Below are 18868 nucleotides of genomic sequence, written 5' to 3' on the forward strand. Positions count from 1 at the left end.
GCCCAGGCTGGAGTGCAATGGTGTGATCTCTGCTCACTGCAACCTCCACCTCCCAGGTTCAAGTGATTCTCCTGCCTCAGCCTCCTGAGTAGCTGGGATTGCAGGTGCCCACCACCACACCGGCTAATTTTAGTATTTTTAGTAGAGACGGGGTTTCACTATCTTGGCCAGGCTGGTCTCAAACTCCTGACCTCAAGTGATCGACCCGCCTTGGCCTCTCAAAATGCTGGGATCATAGGCATGAGACACTGCACTTGGCCCTTTCTTCTTTTTGAGACAGTCTCTCGCTCTGTCACCCAGGCTGGAGTGCAGTGGCACGATCACAGCGCACTGCAGCCTGGACCTCCCTGGCTCAAGCAATCCTCCCACCTCAGCCTCCCAAGTAGCTGGGACTTCAGGCATGCCAGCCCACCCAGCTAATTGTTTATTTTCTTGTAGAGACAAGGTCTCACTATACTGCACAGGCTGGTCTCAATTCCTGGGCTCAAGTAATCCTCCCACTTTGGCCTCCCAAAGTGTTGGGATTATCGGCATGAGCCACTGTACCACCTCTGTTCATTTCTAATTGCTCCTTCTTTTCAAGCACCTCATACCTAAGCATGGGTATGATATGCAAATTCTGTAACTGCCTCCTCTATACCCCAATAAACTCCCTACCAATAATTACTTTCTAATGTCAAGATCAAGGGGCTGGGCACGGTGGCTCACACCTGTAATCCCAGGACTTTGGGAGGCCTAGGCGGGTGGATCACTTTGAGGTCAGGAGTTCAAGACCAGCCTAGCCAACATGGTGAAACCCCGTCTCTACTAAAGAAAAAAATACAAAAATTAGCCACGCGTGGCGGCATGCACCTGTCATCCCAGCTACTCGGGAGGTTGAGGCAGGAGAATCCACTGAACCCAGGAAGTGGAGGTTGCAGTGAGCCGAGATTGCATCCCTGCACTCCAGTTTGGGTGACGAGAGTGAAATCTCCTCAAAATAAATAAATAAAATAAAGTCCAGATCAAGTATTTCAAATATAATCTCCTTCTCAGTTACATATCTCCCCTGCTAGGGACTTCCAGAGTTAATATTTGTTACAAACTCCAAGTGTACAATACCCTGAAAACACATTTCTATTTGTATTTGTATTTTTTTTTTTTTTGGAGGTGGAGTCTTGCTCTGTCACCCAAACTGGAGTGCAGTGATGCAACATTGGCTCACTGCAACCTCCGTCTCCCAGGTTCAAGCCATTCTCCTGCCTCAGCCTCCCAAACAGCTGGGATTACAGGTGCCCGCCACCACACCCGGCTAACTTTTTTTGTATTTTTAGTAGAGACAGGGTTTCACCATGTTAGCCAGGATGGTCTCCACCTCCTGACCTCGTGATCTGCCTGCCTTGGCCTCCCAAAGCACTGAGATTACAGGCGCGAGCCACCACGCCCGGCCACACATTTCTATTTTTGTCCTAAGAATCTGCTCTGGGAGTTAAAAGGTTAAATTAAAAAAGAAAAAAAAAAAAAACATGAAAAAAAGATGGACAAGTATGGTGGCTCACACCTATAATCCCAGCACTTTAGGAGGCCGAGGTAGGCGAATTACCCGAAGTCAGGAGTTTGAGACCAGCCTGGCCAACATGGTGAAACCCGGCCTCTACCAAAGATACAAAAATTAGCCAGGCGTGGTGGTGCCTACTTGTAGTCCCAGCTACTCAGGAAGCTGAGGCAGGAGAATTGTTTGAACCCAGGAGGCAGAGGTTGCAGTGAGCTGGGATCACACCACTGCACTCCAGCCTGGGAAACGGAGCGAGACTGTCTCAAAAAAAAAAAAAGAAAGAAAAAAAAAAACCATGAAAAAAACAGTAGCAAAGGAAGGGGAGAGGAAAAAAGGAGTTAAAATTTTCTAGATCTTAACAAGGGACTTCATATTATATTAAAAATGGGGTTTTTGCTAATTTACAAACATCACCACCAAGTAATCCCCTTAAAGTATCTCCAATTTGATGTCCTGCCTCATCCCCACCTCCATCTCCAAAATACTATGGGATCTGACCTCCTTTAGCTATCTGTCATGAAGAGCAACTCTGCTACTTTGGTGAGTACGTAAGAAAATGAACTATCCCATAATTGTTCAATCTTATTTTAACTGAACCCACATGTATAAACCTCTCAAGTATTAACATACATTTTAAACATTCCCATTCTGCTATAGCTCTCACAACATGAGGAGCCTTTAACCAAAATTTCCTATCAAAAAAATTAATCACATACACATATACCAAAAAATTCCTTCCCCAACACCACTTTATTTCCTCCCATAGAGACTCTGAAGGATATAGAGTTGTCCCTCAGAATCCAAGAAGCATTGGTTCCAGGACCACCCCTGCCCCCACCTGCAGATACCAAAATCTGTGGGCACTCAAGTCCCTTATACAAAATGACATAAGGCTAGGTGCAGTGGCTTCCGCCTGTAATCTAAGCACTTTGAAAGGCAGGAGGACTGCTTGAGCCCAGGAGTTTGAGACTAGCCTGGGCAAAATAGGGAGACCTTGTCTCTGCAAAATAAAATTAGCCAGGCGTGGTGGTGCACGCCTGTGGTCCCAGCTACTTGCGGGGGATGAGGTGGGGTTACTTGAGCCTAGGAGGTGGAGGCTGCAGTGAGCCAGGATCTGGGACACAGCACTCTACAAGAAAGTGAGACTGCATCTTTAAAAAAAAAAAAAAAAAAAAAAAAGCACAGTATTTACATATAACCTACGCTCATCCCACCTATATACTTTAAATCATCTCCAAAGTACTTACAACTAATAGAATGTAAATGTTACATGAATAGCTGTTATATGATCCTGTTTCATTTGTATTATTTTTTATTGTTGTATTTTCCCCCCCAAATGCTTTAGATCCACAGATGTAGAACCCATGGATACAGAGGGCTGAGTATACTTGGATTCAGAGAGCTCACATTTCACCACAGCTGGGGAGAGTATCTGGGAGTGTGGATAGATATTGCTTCACTCAGAAAGGCCAGGCCAACTATCTATCACCCCAAAATTAGATATACAACCAGATATAATGTAATTTTTAAAACTATTTACCGTATGTACTAAGAGTGGTACTTTCAAAAGAAAAAAGAAAAAACTCTTACCCAGAGAATAAGCCCATCTCAAGAAAGAGGCTGGCAAAAACAACTGAACATATTGAAAAGTAAAACAGACTTAACAGAATCCAGCACTCCTCTCCCTTTGAGGCTGTGTTTACTCTTGTGGCAAAGACGAGCAGGGGGCCAAAGAGAGGCATAAAACTTTTCTTTTATCGAAGTCATCAATTCTGACATGTTAGACGAAGGAATGCAAAGACATTATGGAGGGGGTATTGACCAGGGGAAGCAGAAAAGAGTTTTTTCTTACTACAAATTTCTTTACCTGAAGTTCTTCAGGTGCAAATTCAATGAATGAAATCAGAGAGAAATACATAAAATTAAAAGGTACAAGAGCTTAATGATCTCAGCCATGTACCTTCAGGGAGGTCTAAACATCTAACAGAACTTTCCCAAATACCCAGTTTACCATAAATATAGCGCAAAGCACCAGCCATGAATGCTGACATAGCATCAAAAATTTCACCTTGTTTCCCTAAATATTAAAGACTTTTCCTCTTTATTTATTTATTTATTTATTTTTAGAGACGGAGTCTCGCTCTGTTACCCAGGCTGGAGTGCAGTGGCGTGATCTAGGCTCACTGCAACCTCTGCCTCCCGGGTTCAAGCGATTCTCCTGCCTCAGCCTCCCGAGTAGCTGGGACTACAGGCGCATGCCACCACGTGCTGCTAATTTTTTATATTTTTAGTAGAGACAGGGTTTTTCCGTGTTAGCCAGGATGTTCTCGATCTCCTGACCTCACGATCCACCGGCCTTAACCTTCCAAAGTGCTGGGATTACAGGTGTGAGCCACTACACCCGCCCAAACTTTTCCTCTTAAAATGTTCAACTTTTACTTCTAACATCTCTTGTCCAATTTTTTCCTCATACATTGGCTAGGTAAAAAGTATATGTTGGAGGATTGTAGGGAATAGTGGGACAGTAGAAGGAGAAGTTGAGCAAAGAAAAACCCGTCTCCTACTTCTCTGGTTGAAATTAGAATACATTGTCTTGCTCTAGTCAGGAGAGAGAAAAATTCCATTCTGCCTCTTCGCTCTTCCAAATTCCTATAGCCAAGTTGTTCAACAGCAGTTGAATGGCGCACATAATTGACATCACTGACTGGACCCATAATAAAAGGAAGTGAGACGTGTGGGTGTGGGGGAACCTGGGAAGGGAGGGAGATGATGTATTTGTGTTACAGACAAAAGACAAGTTCTGTTCCTCTGCAGGGACAGATGAAGAACCAGATGATGGAATAAACTGAGGTCAGAGAGTTTCCCCTATTGTTTCCTCTTTATTATTATTATTTTTTTTAAATTTTATTTTATTTATTATTATTTTTTTGAGATGGAGTCTCGCTGTGTTGCCCAGGCTGGAGTGCGGTGGTGTGAACTCAACTCAATGCAAGCTCCACTTCCCGGGTTCACGCCATTCTCCTGCCTCAGCCTCCTGAGTAGCTGGGACTATAGGCGTCTGCCACCACGCCTGGCTAATTTTTTTTTTGTATTTTTTAGTAGAGTCGGGGTTTCACCGTGTTAGCCAGGATGATCTCGATCTCCTGACCTCATGATCCGCCCGCCTCAGCCTCCCAAAGTGCTGGGATTATAGAAATGAGCCACCACGCCTGGCCTATTTTTCTTAATATTATTTTTGAGACCAAGTCTCTCTCAGTTGCACAGGCTGGAGTGCGGTGGCATAATCTCAGCTCACTGAGACCTCCACCTCCAGGGTTCAAGCAATTCTCGTGATTCAGCCTCCTGAGTAGTTGGGACTACAGGCGTGAGCCACCATACCCAGCTAATTTTTGTATTTTTACTAGAGATGGGGTTTCACATGTTGGCCAGGCTGGTCTCAAACTCCTGACCTGAGGTGATCCACCCGCCTCGGCCTCTCAAAGTGCTGAGATTATAGGTTTGAGTCACTGTGCTGGCCTGTTTCCCCTTTAAACAGCTCCTTTTACCACTCTCTCAAAGTTTGTTCCACTGGGAGGGTGGGGAAGAGTACTGCATTTTTTTATCTTAAAGGGGAGGAGACAGAGAAGAAGAAAACAGATATAGGATTACACATTGTATCTCTCCTTGAAAAGGCCCAATATTTATTTTCAAAGTATTATGAATGAAAAGGGAATGTAAAAGAGTGGTTAAACATTTGTTTAGTCTTAAAAATGTTCCAAGAGGCCAGGCGCTGTAGTTCACGCCTGTAAGCCCAGCACTTCGGGAGGCCGAGGCCAGCAGATCATGAGATCAGGAGTTCAAGACCAGCCTGGCCAACATGGTGAAACCCTGTCTCTACTAAAGATACAAAAAATTAGCCGGCCGTGGTGGCACGCACCTGTAATCCAAGCTACTCGGGAGGCTGAGGCAGGAGAATCACTTGAACCTGAGAGGCGGAGGTTGCTGTGAGCCAAGATAATGCCATTGCACTCCAGCCTGGGGCACAGGGTGAGACTGTCTCAAAAAGCAAAGCAAAACAAAACAAAACAAAACACACAAAAAAACAAAAAACTAAACAAAACAAAACAAAACAAAAAACTCCAAGAAATGTTATCTAAGAAATCCTGAAGACTATGAGGTTGAGTTTTAGCTTTTCCTGAAATTTATCTTCTAAGATATCCACTCTCTCAATTGCTATCTCTATCTACCATAGAGTAATCTTCTTTTCTTGGTGGTTAATCTAAGTTGAAAAGAACAGTTATTGAAATAACCTAGGATGAAGGAGCGGGGAAATTCCCCCAAAAGCTCTTGATCAGTGAGGTATCAGTGGCTGAGGGGCCTACATTTAGTTTTGTTTTTTCCACTTACAAGTCTACTATCTGCGTTTTTCTTGGTCCCATGGCTGTATAAGAAAGAGAAATGGAGAATTAAATTTTACACCAAGCCTAGGCACTGCTGCTTGAGTATATCTGAATAGAACCCAAATTTACTAAGCAGGCTACTTTTCCAACTTATTCTGGGATCTAATTCTTCTACCACTACTTCCTTTAAAGATACTCTACCAAACTCTTCACCATAGCTTATGGTTCCTTAGGTTTATAAAGTTCCATGTTGGTAATATCTTATGCATGGCCCCATCATTCTTCCTTTGGAAAAGGTTTATACAGCCATACTTAAACAAACAAATCCTAATTACAGACCCTCTGAGAAGGCTGGTGACCAACTTCTAAAACCATAGTATAGTAGTCCCTCTTATACAAGAGGGATACATTCCAAAACCCTCTGAAGCCTCAAATAGTACCAAACTCTATACATACTGTTTTTACCTGCAATTTTAATTTTTAAATTAGACACAATAAGAGATTAACAGCAATAATGAAATAGAACAGGCCAGGCATGGTAGCCCAACCCTGTAATCCCAGCACTTTGGGAGACCAAGGCGGGAGGATCACCTGGGCCCAGGAGTTTGAGACCAGCTTGGGTAACATAGTGAGACCCTGTATCTACAAAAAAATTTAAAAATTGGCTGGGCGTGTTGGTGTGTACCTGTAGTCCCAGCTACTCATGAGGCTGAGGTGGGAGGGTCACTTAAGCCCGGGAGGTGGAGGCTGCAGTGAGCTGTGATCATGCCACTGCACTCCAGCCTGGGTGACAGAGCAAAACCTTGTCTCTAAATAAATAAATAAATAAATAAGGCCAGGCGCAGTAGCTCATGCCTGTAATCCCAGCACTTTGGGAGGCTAAGGTGGGCAGATCACAAGGTCAGAAGTTCGAGACCAGCCTGGCTAATATAGTGAAACCCCATCTCCACTAAAAATACAAAAAAAATTAGCCGGGCATAGTGGCACATGCCTGCAATCCCAGCTATTCGGGAGGCTGAGGCAGGAGAATTGCTAGAACCCAGGAGGCGGAGGTTGCAGTGAGCTGAGATTGTGCCACTGCACTCCATCCAGCCTGGGTGACAGAGCAACTCTATCTCAAAAAATAAATAAATAAATAAAAATAAAATAAAAAACTAGCTGGGTACAGTGGCACATGCCTGTAATCCCAGCTACTTGGGAGGCTGAAGCAGGAGAATCACCGGAACCCAGGAGGCAGAGGTTGCAGTGATCCAAGATCACGCCACTGCACTCCAGCCTGGGCAACAAGTGCAAAACTCTGTCTCAAAAAAAAAAAAAAAAAAAAAATTACAACAATATGCCAGCATCACTACTCTTGCGCATTAGGGCCAATATTAAGTAAAATAACAGTTACTTCAACACAAGCATTGCTCTAATGGGGAAGTAGTAGGGATATGCTGGACAAGAGGATGATTCATGTACCTGAGCAGGACATGGCAAGATTTTATCATGCTACTCAGAACAGTGTGCAATTTAAAACTTATAAACTGTTTGTTTCTGGAATTTTCCATGTAATATTTTAGGACTGTGGTTGACTGAGGGTAACGGAAACAACAGAAAGCACAACCACAGGTAAGGGAGGACTGCTGTATGAACTTCTTTCATCTTTCCACATCCCAATGGCTAACCTGTACACCAAAACCCAGCACTGAAGCAAAGGAACAAAAAATATTTCTTCACTTATTTCAGATGGTGGGAGAATAGAAGATAGAATACAACAGGCCTTCCAGAGAGTGAATTGAGAACAGCATGCCGTTAGTTAGCTACAATGAAATCTGTATGCTAGAAGACTGGTGCCCGTCTGTACTTTGAATTGACTTTGTCTCAACTTCCTCTTTGGTACCTCAATACAGTTAAGTGACAAGCTCCTAACAAACAAGGCAGGTCCCTTTGGGAGGCCAAGGCGGGCAGATCACGAAGTCACGAGTTCGAGACCAGCCTGGCCAACATGGCAAAACCCTATCTCTACTAAAAATACAAAAATTAGCCAGGCATGGTGGCAGGTGCCTGTAATCCCAGCTACTTGGGAGGCTGAGGCAGGAGAATCGCTTAAAACCGGAAGGCAGAGGTTGCACTGAGCTGAGATTGCATCACTGCGCTTCAGCCTGGGCAAAAGAGCGAAACTCCATCTCAAAAACCAAACAAACAAACAAACAAACAAAAAGGCACATCCAATATCTCACTTACTGTGAAGTGGTTCATCTCCTACCAATGGTGATAAAAAATGTAATACAAAAGGTTCATGAAAATGATCACTGCAGCTACCCAAGAACATTCTAGTCACCAGCCTCATGAAGAAGTCAGTAGAGGCACAGTCTACTTTCAACCTTTTTTTTTTTTTTTTTGAGACGGAGTCTTGCTCTGTCACCCAGGCTGGAGTGCAGTGGCCGGATCTCAGCTCACTGCAAGCTCCTCCTCTCGGGTTCAGGCCATTCTCCTGCCTCAGCCTCCCGAGTAGGTGGGACTTACAGGCACCCGCCACTTTGCCCGGCTAGTTTTTTTTTTTGTATTTTTTAGTAGAGATGGGGTTTCACCCTGTTAGCCAGGATGGTCTCGATCTCCTGACCTTGTGATCCACCCGTCTCGGCCTCCCAAAGTGCTGGGATTACAGGCTTGAGCCACCACGCCCGGCTACTTTCAACCTTTTTATATTCTTTTTTTTGTTGTTCAGATAGGGTCTTGCTCTGTTTCCTAGGCTAAAGTGCAGTGATGCCATCATGGCTTACTGCAGCCTTGACCTCTTGGACTCAAGCAATGCTTCCACCTCAGCCTTTCAAGAAGCTGGGACTACAGGCACTCACCACCATACCTGGCTATTTTTATTTTTTGTAGAGATAGGATCTTATTATGTTGCCCAGGCTGGTCTCGAACTCCTGGGATCAAGTGATACTTCAAAGTACTAGAGCTAGGATTATAGGTGTGAACCTCTGTGCCCAGCCTAAACTTTTTATATTGTGACACTGTGTTAACACAGATCATATCCATCAGGAAATAAGCGTGGCAAAAATCATAAACCTGGGAAAAGTACCCTTCAGGGTTTACTGGACTTAAGATAACTCTTTTTTTTTGGATATGCAGTCTCGCTCTGTCGCCCAGGCTGGAGTGCAGTGGTGCGAACTCGGCTCCCTGTAAGCCCCACCTCCCCAGGTTCCCACCATTCTCCTGCCTCAGCCTCCCGAGTAGCTGGCACTACAGGCGCCCGCCACCATGCCCGGCTAATTTTTGTATTTTTGGTAGAGACGGGGTTTCACCATGTTAGCCAGGATGGTCTCAATCTCCTGACCTTGTGATCGCCCGCCTCGGCCTCCCAAAGTGCTGAGATTACAGGCGTGAGCCACTGCGCCCGGCTGAGATAACTCTTTAGGACAGTTACCTATATGAAGGGCTGGAAGTAGAAAAATCCTGGTACTATTCTAATACATAAAAAAGGAAGATGTACTAAGGTCAATAATGATATAAGATGCTTGTACCTTCTACTAGTAACCAAGAATCAGTAACATATACCGCCCTCACATTCCTGGGGAAAGAAAAGAGTATCAACCACATTCCAGTTTTCTGCTTAGTGCCTGGGATTAGACTTGTTTTGTTTTTTAAATACTCATGTAGATGGATTTCCTATAATGTCCTAAAGTACCAAGTTCCTCCTTCCCGAGGTGCCAATGTTTGAAAAATACAAAACAATCCACTCAAATTAGCACAGCAGTTAATACTACAGCACTAAGCCCGGTTTTTACCAAAACTAATATCCCTTGACTACAAATATATTAACTGAGCTGGCTTTATTCCCTCTATCCATCTCCCATTCTTTTCTTTTTTAAAATTTTTTATGGAGATGGGGTCTCGCTCCATCACTCAGGCTGGCATGCAGTGATATGAACATGGCTCACTGCAGTCTTGACCTCCTAGGCCGAAGCAATCCTCCCTCCTAAGTCTCCTAAGTAGCTGGGACCAGAGGCATGTGCCACACTGCACCTGGCTAATTTGTTTTTACTTTTTATAGAAGACAGGGTCTCATTATGTTGCCCAGGCTTCAAACTCCTTTCGAAGATGAGTTTCCAGTCACAGTAGCTTATGGTTGTAATCTCAGCACTTTGGGAGGCTGAGGCTGGAAGACTGCTTGAGTCTAGGAGTTCAAAAAGACCAGCCTGGGCAACATGGTGAAACCCCATCTCTACAAAAAAATACTAAAATTAGCTGGGTGTGGTGGCGCACACCTGTAGTCCCAGCTACTCAGGAGGCTGAGGCGGAAGGATCACTTGACCCTAGGAGGCTGAGGCTGCAGTGAGCTATCATTGCGTCACTGCACTCCAGCCCGGGTGACAGAGTTAGACCCTGTCTTAAAAGAAAAATAAAAATGGTTTCCTATGTGCCAGGCTAAGTTCTGTCCTTCACCAACGGCACTGACCCAAACACTTGGGAGGCACGGGAAACAGAGAGAGGAAAAACAACCAGTCAAGCACAAGACAGAAAAACTAGCTGGTGATCAATGAGAGCAAACCACCTACATGTTATTTATCTGAGTTTTGTTTTGTTTTGTTTTGTTTGAGGGGGGTGGGAGGTTTGTTAGTTCATTGTCACCATGAGACTTATGAGAAAAGCCATGCCACTCTATCCTCAAACAGTCCAAAGGGTTGAAGGGGACAATTTATAGCCTCTTGGGTAAAAAATTTCTGTAGCCGGGCGCGGTGGCTCACGCCCGTAATCCCAGCACTTTGGAAGGCCGAGATGGGCGGATCACGAGGTCAGGAGATCGAGACCATCCTGACTAACACGGTGAAACCCTGTCTCTACTAAAAATACAAAAATTAGCCGAGCGCGGTGGCAGGCGCCTGTAGTCCCAGCCACAGGGGAGGCTGAGGCAGGAGAATGGCGTGAATCCAGGAGGCGGAGCTTGCAGTGAGTGGAGATCGCGCCACCGCACCCAGCCTGGGCGACAGAGCAAGACTCCGTCTCACCAAAAAAAAAAAAAAAAAAAATTTCTGTAAATGCCAATGCCATTCTTCGCCTTGTCACTTTCCATTAGTCTAAACCAGTGAGATTCTATTCACTGAGACTTAAGCTGGAAACATGAACAAACAGACTTTTCTTGGGCAGAGGGAAAAGGAGATGATGATTTAGGGGAGGCTGGGGGGAGGTGGGAGAGAGATTTCTTTACATTTCTGTGTAGTGCCTGATATGTGTATAGTACACTAGTGGAGCTAAAAACTGAAATATATAAATAGTCATGCAAAAGTCAGCCTAGGAAAAATAGCAGAGACTCAGATTCCTTAAATCTGTAATATGCTCAAGCCATAAATCTAAAATATGAAGAGGAGATGAGCAGATGGTGACAATAAAAAAATAAATAAATAAAAATATAGGCTGGGCACAGTGGCTAACACCTGTAATCCCAGCACTTTGGGAGGCTGAGGCAGAAGGATCAGTTGAGCCCAGGAATTGGAGACCAGCCTGGGCAACATATGAGACCCTATCTCTAAAAAAAAAGAAAAAAAGAAATCGATCATAAACATTATTCAATCCACAGCTCATTTGCTCTCACATACTTCCTCTTTATTCATATACTACACTGATCAGTAGCCAAGTCCACTAAAGAGAAATCAGCAAGCAAGCAGGGACATAAGTTGGATCAAGCAGACAAACCCCACGCAACAGAGATGACAAAAAGTGGGTTTTTCATTGTCTTGCTTAGAATACTAGGAGAAGAGGCTACATTACCACTGCCACTATGTGTACCACATCTAACTGAATAAAATCCGTGCCTAGAGAATTACACAACTTAAAAGACAAGTGACCAAATTATATCAAAGGTTACACTGGAACCCAGAATCCCAGGATGAAGTGGACAAAAGTATGCTCATCTGGCAGTTCCATAAACACAAACTTAACTAAGTCACTAACCTCTGCCAACCAACCAAACACTAGGTAACAACTCATTCTGGTGATAAATAGTTAAGCACAAGAACTAGCCAATTCTCACCAGACAATGTACCCAGCTGCAATTCCAAGATGTGGAACTGTTCACTAGAACACTAAGTTCTAGAAAAAAAGAATCCTTACTTTTCTTATGTCTTACTCCTTTTCCTCCAACTTCTTTCCTTTCATAGATTTACTCTGAAACTGTTTATATTTTCTACAATTATTAAAAAAAATTCTCAGCTACAGATTAACAGTGGTGCAAGTATATGGTCTGACAAGTAATTTCTATGCCACTTCCAAGTATGAAAGCTGTGTGGGAGATATAAGCTAGATATGAGTTGTCCAATACAGTAGCCACTAGCCACAAATGGCTTTGTAAAATAAGTTTTATTGGACAGTGCTGGTGTAGACAGCAAAACATCAGCATTTCTGGGACACTGTGATGCTTTACGGGACAAAACAGACCAAACTGTTCAAATTAGGATGGTTCTGAAAATCAAGACTTATAACCAATGTAAATGGGGCCTATACTCAAAGAGGACATCTCAAAAGGTCACAAATCTCCAAGTAAAGTAGTCCCTAGAAACCATACATATGCTACTAAAGTGCTACTTAAAATATAGTCTGCCTCCTGGTGCTAGTCTCCAAACTGTTTCTTACCAGTGTGTAAAGGTCCAGAAATTGAAAATGTTAAGAAACTTTCAGAATAATTTAATACTGTTGTAACATTTTAATTGCATTTTATAAAAGTTATCACTCTGCAATAATCAAAAAAATTTTTAAACTAGTTTTTTGCCACAGATAATTTCAGAAGCACTACTCTAGCACATACGCAAATAAAAAAATATGCTATACATATTGGCAATCAATGTTATTAGAGAAGGAAGCTCAGAGCCAGAGTTCTGCCAATTACCATTATTGTATTACAACCCTCCAGAGACTTAAAATGGGTGCTGAAATCTTATCAATGATCAACAAAAACTAAAATTGAGTCAAGTTAATTGACTCAATTTTAAGGCCATAAAGGCAATTTACCAACAGAACTGAACTAAAAAAAAGGAAGAAAACCAACATTTATTGAGGGTCAAAGTAGCACTGTTAGGTAATTTCGAATACTGTATACAATTTTTATTTTTAAAGACAGAGTCTAGGCCATGTGCAGTGGCTCACGCCTGTAATCCCAGCACTTTGGGAAGCCAAGGTGGGTGGATCACTTGAGACCAAAAGTTTGAGACCAGCTTGGACAATATGGAGAAACTCCATCTTTACTAAAAATGCAAAATTAGCTGGGTGTGGTGGCGCACTCCCATATTCTCAGCTACTCAGGAGGTTGAGGTGGGAAAAATCACTTGAACCCAGGAGGCAGAGGTTGTAGTGAGCTGAGATCGCACCACTGCACCACTGCACTGCCTGGGTGACAGAACAAGACCCTGTCTCAGGAAAAAAGAAAAAAAAGAGACCCAGGCTGGAGTGCAGTGTCACTATCATGGCTCACTGCAGCCTCAAACTCCTGGGCTCAATTAATCCTCCTACCTCAGCCTCCCAAAATCATGGGATTTCAGGCATAAGACATTGCACCTGGCCCTGTATCCAATTATTCACTCTTCCCAATCAGGTTGCTAGGTATTGCTCTAAGTCTTACAGATGAGGATCAAAGAAGTTCAGTAATTTGCTCAAAGTCACAAAGTTAATATATGTATCTGTTTTACTCAGTCTCCTGTGGATTAAAAATGAAAAAAGGTCAAAGAAAGAGAAAAAGTCTAGGGAAGGGAAGAGAAAGACCTGCTATTCCTGTAATGAAATACTATAAAAATAACACAGGTATATAGTATAGCATTCATGGACAAATTCTTCTCAGCAATGTGTAGTAGGAGTTATGAGCTATGTAGTAAGAGAGATGATGTTCAATTTTGTAGATTCTGAAGGAACACAGACAATTCCTTAGAAGATGGAGTGAATTTTTACTGCTGGGGTTCTCAGACATCTAGCCCTCATATAAAAGAGGAGAAGACAGACGAGAACTAGGGCCACAGATCCAAGGCATCCTTCCCCTTGGCCATCTGGCACAACACAAGTGACCTTTGGTTTATAACAGCCCTTCCCAATTAAGGTGCATGTGGCTTAAGAATCACATACTCTGCCTCTCAACTCCAAATTTTTTCTTACTTCACATAAATGAGCAAGTATTCCCACTGAGCATAGATGGTCTCAGCATCATGCTAGGCACACGGACCTGATGCTATATTTCTGGTTAATATAAAAAATGATAACCCAGGCCAGGTGCAGTGGCTTACACCTATAGTCCCGCATTTTGGGAGGCCAAGGCAGGAGCATGGCTTGAGGCCAGAAGTTCGAGACCAGCTAGGCAACACAGGGAGACCTCGTCTCTTAAAAAAAAATTCAAAAAACTAGCCAGGCATGGTGGCACACGTCTGTGGTCCCATCTACTCAGGAGGCTGAGGTGGGAGGCTTGCTCGAGCCTGGGAAATGGAGGCTGCAATGAGCTGTGATCATGCTACTGCACTGCAGCCTGGGTGACAGAGTGAGAACCTGTCTCAAAAGAGATTGGGAAAAAAAAAAAAGTTAACCTAAATGGAAGATGGAACAAAGTTGTACACAAGTGTTCCATAGTGGCACAATAATGATTACTTTTAGTGTTTAGTTTTTTTACTAAGCAAAACATATAACCAATGTCAGATAAGTTTCTTCCAATGGCTTTCTAGAGAGCTAAATACTTTTATGCTGAGTTGGAAATAATGATTTTTTTCTTTTTTTTGAGACGGAGTCTCACTCTGTTGCCCAGGCTGGAGTACAGAAGCATGATCTCGGCTCACTACAACCTCCGCCTCCGGGGTTCAAGTGATTCTCCTGCCTCAGTCTCCCAAGTAGCTGGGATTAAGGCATGTGCCACCACGCCCGGCTAATTTTTGTAGTTTTAGTAGAGACAGGGTTTCACCATGTTGGCCAGCCTGGTCTCGAACTCCTGACCTCAGGTGATCCGCCCGCCTCGGCTTCCCAAAGTGCTAGGATTACACGCGTGAGCCACTATGCCCGGCCGATTTTTTTCTTAAATGATGGTTTTTCTGGTTTCAAATACCCTGCCACCACTTTGACAACCAAGAAACACGTTTCTGTTCTAAACAACAAAGATTAAGAGATCACCTGCTCTAGGCAAATAGAAAAATCCTTATCATTTTATCCAATGTGCCTAGCAAAACTACAAAGGCAACTATGCCCTGGGGAACCAATCATCCCACACAGCATGAAGTAAACAAAGTCATCTTGCTTAATAAAGTAAATAACATCAGTTAGCACAGGGGCATAAAGAATGAGTTAACTTTTTTATTTTTGTTCCACCAATCCTCCAAGTTTTATTTCTAAGTACTTCTGACCTAAAAACAAGACTATCTTCTCCTGATTATTTAATTCCCATTATGCCTATTATCAAAGTTAAAGTAGTTGTAATAAGTTTTAACTTCACTGAATTCAACATCTTAACCAACAGAAATATAGACCATACTCAGGCTGGGTGCAATGGCTCACGCCTGTAATCCCAGCACTCTGGGAGGCAGAAGTGGGTGGATCCCTTAGGCCCAGGAGTTCGAGACCAGCTTGTGTAACATAGCAAAATCTCGTCTCTACCAAAAATAGAAAAAAATTAGCTGGGCATGGTGGCACGCGCCGCAGTTTTAGCTACGTAAGAGGCTGACATGGGAGGATCACCTGAGCCCAAAGAGGTCAAGCCTGCAGTGAGCCATGATCATACCACTGCACTCCAGTCTGGCAACAGAATGACCCTGTCTCAAAGGGAAAAAAAAAAAGAAAGAAAAGAAATATAGACCATGCTCTAGCAGCCTGGGTGAAAGCTATGAAAACAATCCACGGGAAAAAGAAATCGGCTTGTGAAATAATTCCTATAATATAATCAAGAGCCAGCGAGAGGAGGTGACAGTCAAACGAGTATGTGAAATGAAATGCTTTGTAGCCAGTTACATTCTCAGGAGGGTCATTTCCAGACTACGTAGTTCCCATAAGCTGCTCTAATGTCACGAAAACATTACTTCCATCGAACCTACATTACCTTTCTGGAGATTGAAGAGACATTCAAACCAAATCTTTGAGCTCTTTCCTTCAGCTTATCCAAGTTAACCTATAAAAACATGGGGGAAAGAACACAGTTTCAAAAAATCAAAACAGAAAACAAAAAATGCAGAAACTATAGTCTGAAGCTAAGAGTTCAAACAAGCCTATAACATGAAAGATACCCTATGAGAAAAATAAGAAAACTAAGCAGCAACTGTCCAGTCCACTGATTATTAAAAGGCCTCCTCTGGAATGCAGTGAAACATTCAGTCCTGCCTCCTGCATTTATCACAGGTGTCAATAGCCTAAGGAGGGCTTAAGATCAAGGGAAGGCAAACACTGCTGGAGAAAGCAAACACATGTCTAAATCATCACCTCCAAACAAGTCTACCATTCTCAATCCAAAATCATTAATTCTCATATCGTCTCTGCAAGTATTTCTTAAATCTGTCTCCAAGCAAAGAGAAACCATCACAGAAGCACCTTTTTCAGAAGACAATCTACAACCACTACCCACTCGATTCTCTTCCCTCCTCTTTCTTGGAAACCTTGGTACATGGACTCATTACTATTGTAAGAATTATTTAGGGCCGGTGCGGTGGCTCATGCCTGTAATCCCAGCAGTTTGGGAGGCTGAGGTGGGCAGATCACCTGAGGTCAGGAGTTCGAGACCAGCCTGGCCAACATGGTGAAACCCCGTCTCTACTAAAAATACAAAAATTAGCCAGGCATGGTGGGGGGGCACCTGTAATCCCAGCTACTTGGGAGGCTGAGGCAGAATAATTCCTTGAACCTAGGAGGCAGAGGTTGTAGTAAGCTGAGACTGCACCATTGCACTCCAGCCTGGGCAACAAGAATGAAACTCCATCTTAAAAAAAAAAAAAAGAATAGGAAATTTTCATTAATAATATTAAACCTTAACTTACAATATTAAGCAGCAACCCCTAAAGCAGGATTTCATAAAGCTGATTCTAACCACAGTATTCGTTACCATTCTTAAAATATGCTGACTAGTAACAACGGTCCAGAAAGCCATTTTATTCTACCATTCTTTACTATGATTTCACATTTCATGGATAGTATTTAAAAAATTAAAAAAAAAAAAAAAAAAAAAGCACTATCTACAAACAGAACTCCTAAATTGCTTCCACAGATTCTCTTGTGGTAATTATGAATTAGACATTATCTAAGGCCATTGGACAAGGATTCAGTACCATAAAACAAAGAGTTACATACACGGGTTGTTCTCTAGCTAACAAAATCTATTCTTACTTTCGAAAAGAGTGGTAGGAAGAAAGACGTCTGCAGTAACTGAACATGTGACAATTTTCCTGACCTCTCAGTATCTCCAACAATTTTTTAAATTCAGGACATATAACATTATACTGAAAACAGTCAACAAATTAATGTTCTCAGCGTTTCTTCTAATCTGGTGAGGAGTCTCTAAAGTTAGCTATACAGAATTAAGATCTGGGTGTGTAAGAAATAAAAAAAGATTTCTTACCATAGGTTTGTTATCAGATGACAGACCTAAGGAAGTAAACAAAATTTTATTTAATATTTTTAAAAGTCATAAAAGCCGACAGTCTTCAAGTCAAATTAGGCAACATAAAAACTGTATACAGGACACACCCCCTTTATCCTATGATGACAAAGAAAAGGCAGAAATTCCATCTAGCAATCATGTCTGCATTAACTGCTAGCAGGAACATAAAACGGTACAGTTGCTCTGGAAAACAGTTTGGCAGTTTCTCAAAAGGTAAATACAGTTATGTATGATCCCACAATTCCACTGCTAGTATACAGCCAAGAGAAAACGAAAACATATAATTACACAAAAACTTGTACATAAATGTTCACAGCAGCATTATTCATATTAGACAAAAAGTTAAAGAAAAACACCCATCAACTTGATGACTGGCTAAATTAAGTATAGTATATCCATACAATGTAATATTATTAAATAATAAAAATGAATAGAGATACATGCTACAACATAAGTGAACCTTGAAAACTATGCTAAGCGAAAGAATCCAGTCACTAAAGACAATATACTATATGAATTCATTCATATGAAGGCAAATTTCCATGGAGAAAAAAACTAAGCGGCTGCTTAGGGCTGGGCAGGGAGAGGTAAAGGAGGATATCTGCTAATGGGCACAGTTTCTTTTTGGGGTGATAAGCACGGTGATGATGGCTGCACAACCCTGTGAATATACTATGGAATAATGAATTATATACCTTTAAATGGATGAATTGTTACATCATATAAATTGCATCTCTCTAAAGCTCTTAAAAAAGAGATCACATCTGGACAAACAAGAACTACTATCACGAGTTGAAACTTTGGCTCCTGGGCCGGGTGCAGTGGCTCACGCCTGTAATCCCAGCACTTTGGGAGGCCAAGGCAGGTGGATCACCTGAAGTCAGGCGTTCTAGACCAGCCTGACCAATATGGTGAAATCCCATCTCTACTAAAAAAACAAAAATTAGCAGGGCGTGGTGGCATGCACCTGTAGTCCCAGCTACTCAGGAGGCTGAGACAGGAGAATTGCTTGAACCCAGGAGGCAGAGGCTGTACTGAGCTAAGATGGTGCCACTGCGCTCCAGTCTGGGCAACAGAGCAAGACTCCATCTCAAAAAAAATAAAAAGAAATTATGCTTCCTTAAGGCCAATTTTCTGTCCTGAAATTATCACCAAGAACCTAACCAATAATTATTTACTTCAAACTTTTCAGGATTTCATTCAAAAAACAATGCTTCCTTTTAAATGTTCCCAAATTCCGTTATTTTAGAGTTACTCTATAGTTCTTCTTTTTTTTGAGACGGAGTCTAGCTCTGTCGCCCAGGCTGGAGTGCAGTGGCCAGATCTCAGCTCACTGCAAGCTCCGCCTCCCAGGTTTACGCCATTCTCCTG

General features: G+C 42.6%; 1 long non-coding RNA gene across 1 annotated transcript in view; it reads right to left on the reverse strand.

Annotated features, from left to right (window-relative positions):
* LOC105532015 overlaps positions 1 to 17497 on the reverse strand; it is a 33562-nt gene extending 16065 nt beyond the window's left edge. Inside the window, exons 1-2 of the long non-coding RNA XR_001004898.1 lie at positions 17456 to 17497; positions 15950 to 16018 (exon numbers count right to left, since the gene is read on the reverse strand). This is a non-coding gene — a long non-coding RNA (uncharacterized LOC105532015). The remainder of the gene's footprint in view (positions 1 to 15949; positions 16019 to 17455) is intronic.
* Positions 17498 to 18868: the final 1371 nt, after the last annotated feature.

This window comes from Mandrillus leucophaeus, unplaced genomic scaffold, assembly GCF_000951045.1.
Source record: "Mandrillus leucophaeus isolate KB7577 unplaced genomic scaffold, Mleu.le_1.0 Scaffold927, whole genome shotgun sequence".
Lineage (NCBI taxonomy): Eukaryota > Metazoa > Chordata > Mammalia > Primates > Cercopithecidae > Mandrillus > Mandrillus leucophaeus.